This window comes from Melitaea cinxia, chromosome 25 (genome assembly GCF_905220565.1).
Source record: "Melitaea cinxia chromosome 25, ilMelCinx1.1, whole genome shotgun sequence".
NCBI lineage: Eukaryota > Metazoa > Arthropoda > Insecta > Lepidoptera > Nymphalidae > Melitaea > Melitaea cinxia.
This window is the reverse complement of record NC_059418.1, coordinates 9,541,393-9,549,029: the sequence shown is the minus strand read 5'-3', so window position 1 is coordinate 9,549,029 and position 7,637 is coordinate 9,541,393. Positions and strand designations below refer to the sequence as shown.

At 33.8% G+C, this 7,637-nt stretch overlaps 1 long non-coding RNA gene across 1 annotated transcript; it reads right to left on the bottom strand.

Moving 5' to 3' along the window:
• Positions 1–3,442: 3,442 nt before the first annotated feature.
• On the bottom strand, positions 3,443–3,897 carry LOC123666268. Its single transcript, XR_006745197.1, has 2 exons — positions 3,811–3,897; positions 3,443–3,623 (listed from the first exon to the last, which is right to left on the bottom strand). It is a non-coding gene; the product is annotated as an uncharacterized LOC123666268 (long non-coding RNA).
• Between the last annotated feature and the right edge of the window lie 3,740 nt (positions 3,898–7,637).

The following is a 7,637-nucleotide window of genomic DNA, read 5'->3' as shown; positions in this document are numbered from 1 at the left end:
GTCTTCACAGGTTCAAGCCAAAAGTGGGATAAAGCTTTAGACTAAGGGGAAGGGGGTGGGGGTGGGGAACGCTACCCCTGGTACTACTGTCACACTTCGAAATCCCATGGTTATGGAGATATCCATGGTTAAAGTTTTGAGGTTAGAACGGATATAAATAAAGAAATACACACACGTCTTACAAGGAAAACCAATTTTAATTATTATTTATGTCAGTCATGTTACAGACGGGTGAAGATTTTTAGTAATAAATTTCCTTAACAGCTATGAGCTCACGGAAATCTGGAACGTAGCGATTTTTTTTTTAAATTGGATTACTACTTTTTGAGTAATTTTTGATAGCGCGTACTTTCTTGACTATTTTTTCGTCTACCCACGTTGTATTACTGGGTTACATAACTAGTCAATGTAATTGAAGTCGCTTTTCTTCTCGTTAGCGAGCAAACACAATTATCGAACTGAACTTTGATGTGCTTAAATATTAATTGTTTTAACAAGGTTACGAGGTCCTTACTTATAGACTAACTGTCGACTTGTCAAATGTACAAATACCTACTGTAAATATTGTAAATAATGGATACTGACAGACGTAAATAACTACTAAATTTCAAAACATTATTTATGCAGTTTCGTTTCCCAAAGGTATGAATGGAAAGCTGTCTGCTCGTCTCACAGAGCTGTGCTTAGAAGAGTAATGGGACATTCAGAGACTACATATAGTTGAAATAGCTATAACAATAAACACTGATAATTAACTTTGTACGCCATTTCAGTGCGTAATTGTAAGTTAAATTCGATTATTAATCTTCTCACAGCGATTCAGTATTGGTGACCGTCTGTAAGTGCCGTCTATGACGACGTTGAATATTTTTTTGAAATTTATAATTTAAATATTTGTGAATATTTGGAGATACATATAACGATGCGTTATGCGGCTCTCCAAGATATTCAATTTTCGAAGTGATCGTAATTAACTTTACATATAAAAATAAAAATCTCGTTACCGCGATTCACAATAAGCAACCAACGATGAGTGCCATCTAGTAACAAGTAGAGACACACGAGTACATCCAATATTGACTGTGCTTGATCTGCGTAACTTTATTTAAGACGAAATTTTGTACTCCCCTATTCGTCCCAGGAGCTCTGGTCACCTTACTCACCACAGGAACACAACTTTGCTTGAAAACTTTCGTTCAAAACTAAAATTCTTAAAGATTAATATATCAATGACGTATGCATCTGGCGGTACAAACGTCAGTGTGAATAAATGAGATCTATAATCACCAGATAATGAGGGGCAGTAATATTAAATGGGGCCGTTGAGAATAATTTTTTTGATTTGGTAGTATAACTTTAAATACTTTGATATCAAGTTTCTACATTCATAAAAATAGGTAAAAAAACTTTTTAAGTTAAACGGTTTTATGTTAAACATACATTGCAATGTTTAAGATAAATGTACTAAAAACCAAAAAATAATAAAATAGATACAGTCGTGGGAATTATAAACATATGCATAGACTAGACTAAAATAAAACCGTGGGGCACGTCAATTGTCTACAATCGTTGATTAAAATGTTTGTTTTGTAATGTTACACTATAATTAGGCAGTTGTTCAACCGACAACGATGGACGTGTGATAAGTAGGGCTAGAATGTGGAAACAAGCTAGCAAGCTCGATTATAAGCGAGTTTTAGGGTTTCATAGTGATGAGCGAGTAGTACTTTTATCATATGTTTTGTCGATTAAAGACAAACTACGAGCAGTGAAACGATTCCTCGCCAGCCAGCAGTGTGAATGTCCAACGATAAACTAGTTGAAACATCTCTTTTATTTACATGGAGTGTATAACTATTGGAATTTCCATGAGCAAGAAAATAGTAAGTAATTTCCTCACCGTCTGCGGGCCAACTGCCTATTTTAACGACGAATTAAACGATTCTTCTATCGCACATTAAGTCGATAATTTGTAGACAATTGACGTGCCCCACGGTTTTATTTTAGTCTAGTCTATGCATATGTTTATAATTCCCACGACTGTATCTATTTTATTATTTTTTGGTTTTTAGTACATTTATCTTAAACATTGCAATGTATGTTTAACATAAAACCGTTTAACTTAAAAAGTTTTTTTAGCTATTTTTATTTTCTAGTTTTTAGTTTTTATTTCGCATTCTGTTTAATTCATTTAGTGCTTCATTATTGCAAGGCCCATCTTAAATATTGAGGTTGTATAGTGCACTGTATTCTTCTTGTCAAGCCCTTTTATTTGATACCCATATTGGTGGGATTGATAAAAAAATTGTTATCAGACATTTGGTAGCGGCGGCCAGCTTAGATTTCAATTTTGCATAGTAAATTGTATTCTACTTGTTGAGACCTTTCATTTGATACACATGTTGATGGGATTGATAAAACCTAAGTTATCCGCCATTTTGTAGAGGCCGCCATCTTGGATTTTAATTTTATATAGTACATTGATTATACTGGTTGAGCACTTTCATTTGATACCCATATTGATGGGATCGATAAAACCTACGTTATCCGCCATTTTGTAGCGGCCGCCATCTTGTATTTCAATTTTTTATAGTATATTGTATTCTGCTTGTTGAGCCCTTTCATTTGATACCCATATTGATGGGATTGATAAAACCTACGTTATCCGCCATTTTGTAGCGGCCGCCATCTTGGATTTCAATTTTTTATAGTATATTGTATTCTGCTTATTGAGCCCTTTCATTTGATACCCATATTGATGGGATTAATAAAACATAAATTATCCGCCATTTTGTAGCGGCGGCCATCTTGAATTTATAATGATAATGAATAAACATAATTGTATTGTCACCAAAATCCAAAGTGTATACAAAATTTCAGATTAATCGGTTAACAGGAAGAGGGTGAAATTTGAATTACTAAATTTGACCCAAGAATAAAAAATTAAACAAACGGGGTGAGCTAAATAAAACCGTTTAAAAACGATTTGTTTTACTTATGAACTTTAATAAGCTTAAAATTAAATTGTTGATTTGTAAAATGTCGTTTACGATAAAGTATTAACCCGCCACCGGTGACGTCAATTTTACTTACATCATTGGTGACGCCGGTCTCATGCACCGGGATTTACAATGGAAGATTTATATAAATATTTTTTTTACTATCTATTTTATATTTATGTATATATGTTCTTTGATAATAAAACAAAGATATTTTGTTAATCACAGTACGTTTATTATATTTTTATTTATTTTAAAACAATGACACTTAAAACAAGAAAATTTGTTAACTTTTTAAACATAACTTTTGTTAGATCATAGAAAACACAAATATCAATATATTTTTTATATAAGTTCAGTCTTATCTCTTTTAGGACACTAGGAACTTACATAAAATAAACAAAAAAGTGGCATCATACCAACAAAAAAAAATAACAAAAAAAAATATAAAAAATGACTATTCTTCAGTCAAACAGCTTCTGCAGAAAGGCACTACATGTTCAAGACACAAATATTTTTTGCACTTGTCTGATGGCGATGTCTGATGGCGTTGATGGCCCGTCCTCATCGAGTACTTCTTGTAGAAGAGACTCGAGCCGACGCTGTTCATTTTCGAATGACATGCTAAAATAAATTTTATAATTTGAAATATGGTATTTTCGTGAAATATCGATAAAATTATGCCAATAAACTAACTAATCATAGGGAAATACAATCAAGTAATAACAAAACTAAAATAGTAAGTAAAAAATGGATATGGTCCTGATAAAATATGAACAATTAAAAATTCAACTATGACTGTTTTACTTACATAATCGGTGACACCGGTCTCACGCACCGGGATGGCGCCAAAACTTCAGAACGTGCGTCCGCTTCGATATCGCGGGGGGAACTGGTGACGGGCCGCGTGCAATGCGGCAGCTACTCGAGATCACGACGAAAATCGATTACGCGGGAAAAAGTTATTCGATTTATTTAAAACGCCCGGTCTCTCAGACATATACGTCACCGATGGCGGGTTAAATAAATAAATAATAAACCTGATTTTTTTATTTATTATTGATTTTTAAATAAAAAATTATATATTTATTAATTGATTTTTTAAAGTGGATTGAAAAGGCCTAAGACGTGAAAAATCGACATTGTTATCTTGCCAGCCAAAAAAGTTACAAAGCTCAAAAGGTCATAAAACACACGGTCACGAGTCATAACGTCGTCTTCATAATAACGCCGTAATAGAGGTGCATACAAAATTCAGCTCACTAAGATTTTTTCTTCAGATTGGGGTTTAAAAAGCCTGCAATGACTGGACTGTTTGTTGGCTTTAATTACTTACCTACATGATATGATATTGAATGCAAACGTACCTGCAACAAGAGAGTAAAAAGTTTTGTCAAAACAATAAAAATAGTTTGAAAGACAATAGAATGTATTGAAGTTGCAACGGAACCTTTTGCTCCACTACTGTACACCTTAATGTATGTGTATGGTATCATATATTAAATTAACAAATCATTTTATGCAATAGTGTTATGTTGGGTACTTGTAAAATGTTTTTCATTGTATGTTCCATTTGTTACTAGATGACATTCATTTTTAACCGACTTCCAAAAAAGGAGGAGGTTCTCAATTCGACTGTATTTTTTTTTTTTTTTTATGTATGTTACATCAGAACTTTTCACCGGGTAGACCGATTTCGACAAATTTTGTTTTAATCGAAAGGTGGTGTGTGCCAATTGGTCCCAAGTAAATTTATTTGAGATCTAACAACTACTTTTCGAGTTATATCTAATAATGCGTTTTTACTTGACGCTTTTTTCGTCGACCTACGTTGTATTATACCGCATAACTTTCTACTGCATGTACCGATTTTGATAATTCTTTTTTTGTTAGAAAGGGGATATCCCTAGTTTGGTACTGTGATAAGGAAACCAGGATCCGATGATGGGATCCAAGAGATATCGAGGGAATCTCTCGAAAATCCGTAATAACTTTTTACTGGGTGTACCGATTTTGATAATTTTTAATTTAATCGAAAGCTGATGTTTATCATATGGTCACATATAAATTTTATCGAGATCTGATAACTACTTTTTGAGTAATCTTTGATAACGCGTAGTTGCTTGACTATTTTTTCGTCGATCTACGTTGTATTACTTGTCGATGTAATTGAAGTCGGTTTTTTTTTCGTTTGCGAGCAAACACAATTATTAGTTATAAAGTCTGAATCGTCACACAATTTGTATTGTTTAATATAGGGGAATGTTTTCGTATGTACATTCAATTACTTTTTGTTTTATTCGCTTCCAAGCAAGTGTAGCCAGCTAGAAAGTAAGTAACACAAACTTGAACATACAGACATGGTGTTGCGTGACGACGGTACTGATTATTTTTAAAAGGAGCATCATTGTACTCGTTGATAGATGGCGCACATCATCGCTAAAAAAACGGAATCGCGATGTAAGGATTTTCATATTTCTACATAATTATAATTTTGATAATTAAAAAAAATTAGATTTCATCCATAAGATTATTGTAAAGGTTACTTTTTCAAGAGGAATTTGATCAATTTTTAGATTTGCTGCACTCAAAGCTTAAACGAACTTTGTGACTAACGAATCGTTGTTATTGATAAATTAAAGTTGCAATTCAAACGGTTTCTCGTGCAAGACATATAATGTTTACTTATTTATAGTAACTAGTGGTCACCCAGTGGTCGAAAGTGTATGAAAAGTGTATGGAAAACCGCGATAACTTAACTTTATTACATTATTTATTAGAAATCTGTAATTAATTTAACATTTGCGGGGTGTTATTAAAAATGAGAGAACAGTATCATCGTGCAAACGGCACACGAACGAGACCGTTTTCCCGCTTTTAAAAGTATAATAAATGACTGTATATAGAAGGAATATAATCTTAACACCACGACTCATTACCCGAAACAGACCGATTTACGACTGAACATTCCTAGACATGTTCGCTGTATGTTGGAACTGGTGCTCATGGTTCGAGCAAAACTAGGCCGACCAAACAAAAGCGAATGTACCGTGTATGTTTCTACTTGGTAACAGGTGGCACTCATCAAGTTACAAATCGCGGTGGCAAGGTTTTCATTATTGTGTTTATAATCAATTATGAGAATATCTTGCTTTGCTAGTGTTAGCACAGTAGTTAATGTGTAGTTAGCACTGTAGCTAGCGCTAATAGTTCATAAGATACTGTGTATTCACTACAATTTTTGTAATTCCGTCAACTATCACCATGTAGGAGAAACGGAACCCTAATACATTTACTTACATACCATAATTAATACATAAAAATAATTTTTAACAAAAAAAAACCGACTTCAAACAGGAAACTAAAAAGTGAAAAATAAATTTACTTAGTACAACGTAATTCGTATTTTGATTTAGTTAATCAGAAATGATTAAATAAATATTTTATAATTTTGAAGTCGGTGCCAAGTAAAACAATAACTACTCTAGTCTGCCGTCCTTTAACTAGAACCTCGTTAACCCTCAAATGGTCGATTTTGAGTTTTGAATGCAAAGTATTACAGTTTAAAATTCTCTATCTTTCTATGTACGATTTTTATTTTTGTGTTACCCACAATTAGGAATTCTAAACATTTTTGAATATCATATCAAAAATTGACCGCTCCAGCGGGATTCGAACCCGCGTCTTCGACATACCGTGTCGACGCTCTAGCCAATTAAGCTATGGAACGATATACTCGCTAGAGCGAAACTTTTGATATGATGATTTTTACTTTCGGTTTAAGCGAACCGTGGCGCCGTCTATAGTGAGTTCTTTACAGAGACTCGTAACTATTCAAAGTTTCATATTACAATGAAAATCTTTGACAGGAGACGACACCATGCTATTTTTAATATGTACGATTTTTATTTTTGTGTTACCCACAATTAGGAATTCTAAACATTTTTGAATATCATATCAAAAATTGACCGCTCCAGCGGGATTCGAACCCGCGTCTTCGACATACCGTGTCGACGCTCTAGCCAATTAAGCTATGGAACGATATACTCGCTAGAGCGAAACTTTTGATATGATGATTTTTACTTTCGGTTTAAGCGAACCGTGGCGCCGTCTATAGTGAGTTCTTTACAGAGACTCGTAACTATTCAAAGTTTCATATTACAATGAAAATCTTTGACAGGAGACGACACCATGCTATTTTTAATATGTACGATTTTTATTTTTGTGTTACCCACAATTAGGAATTCTAAACATTTTTGAATATCATATCAAAAATTGACCGCTCCAGCGGGATTCGAACCCGCGTCTTCGACATACCGTGTCGACGCTCTAGCCAATTAAGCTATGGAACGATATACTCGCTAGAGCGAAACTTTTGATATGATGATTTTTACTTTCGGTTTAAGCGAACCGTGGCGCCGTCTATAGTGAGTTCTTTACTGAGACTCGTAACTATTCAAAGTTTCATATTACAATGAAAATCTTTGACAGGAGACGACACCATGCTATTTTTAATATGTACGATTTTTATTTTTGTGTTACCCACAATTAGGAATTCTAAACATTTTTGAATATCATATCAAAAATTGACCGCTCCAGCGGGATTCGAACCCGCGTCTTCGACATACCGTGTCGACG